We start from the raw sequence: 1,184 nt of genomic DNA, 5'->3' as shown, positions 1-1,184 counted from the left end.
TTTTGGAGTATTTTGTATGAAATATTCCACATGGTTTTATACAGTTGGCATTTCCACTCTACTTTTGATACATTTGTTGTGGAAAGATGTCCAGCTGAGCTGTATCTGTAAAGCTTAGTTTAACTAGTGATAAACCACAAAGGTTTTTGTCTGTCTTTGCTTGTTCCTAAACATCACTGTTCTTTAGAGTTGTCCAGGAAAATCCTTTATTTCTGTAGTGATCACTTAAATCTAAGTATATTATTTTGATAACCTTCAGTTTCCTAAGAAACCATTTTTCCAGACATTTAGTGTCATGAAATGCCCTTTTAAAGTAACTTCTAAGCAATGCCTGTAAAGCTAACATGAGACACAATTTCTGGTTTGATTAAGAATCATCTACTGACTTAAGCTGTTAACGTTCTCTTTTTTTTGTTGTTGCTTTAAATCAGCATTATGTGAAAGGTATGACTGAAATAACCTGGAGCACAAGTATCATTGCATCAGTATAGCAAATATTGTTTGTCCAGTTTCCTTCAACACTGAAGAGCAAATCCCAAATGGAAGGATTTGGCAAATACTTGTTAGCTGTTACATTAACAATAGTTTCTGCTTTCCAAATTACTGTGATTTGGCAGTAGCTTGCAACTGGTAAAAATGAGGAAACCTAAGGAAAGGAGGGTTTTATTTACCCAAAACAAAAGTAAGTTAATAATTGAGACATCCTAAGAAATAAATTGGAAACTCAGAGATGACAGCTTCTAAAGTGTATTTTCTATGTGTTCCCCTCATCAGCTGTATTTAGCTGAAAGGATATATTGTCTCTGCCCTTAGCAACACAAAGCTAGAGTTCCATCCTTACTATTTATTGATTCTGGTTTGTTTTGTTGCGCTTGTTTTCAGACAAATTTGCTGCTTTAGGAGCCACTGTTTAAGCATTATCTTAGATATCCCATTGATCTGAACTGGGTTTAGATGCTCAGCAGTCCTCAAGTCCTCACAGTAGTTAGTGACATTTTAAGTACATTTGTATTCTGCATTTGATAAAAAGGAAATAGCAGACACACCTACACTACATAAAAATGGTGATTTATTACAGCTTCTGTCTGGATCTATTTTTGGTTGCCAACAAGCAATTATAATACAAAAACTGCACACTTGTAGATCAGAGGCAAGTTTTTGGTACACATGTAGAATGTATTCAG

Source organism: Poecile atricapillus, chromosome 11 (assembly GCF_030490865.1).
Source record: "Poecile atricapillus isolate bPoeAtr1 chromosome 11, bPoeAtr1.hap1, whole genome shotgun sequence".
NCBI classification, from domain to species: Eukaryota; Metazoa; Chordata; class Aves; order Passeriformes; family Paridae; genus Poecile; species Poecile atricapillus.
Note: the sequence above shows the minus strand (reverse complement) of the source record.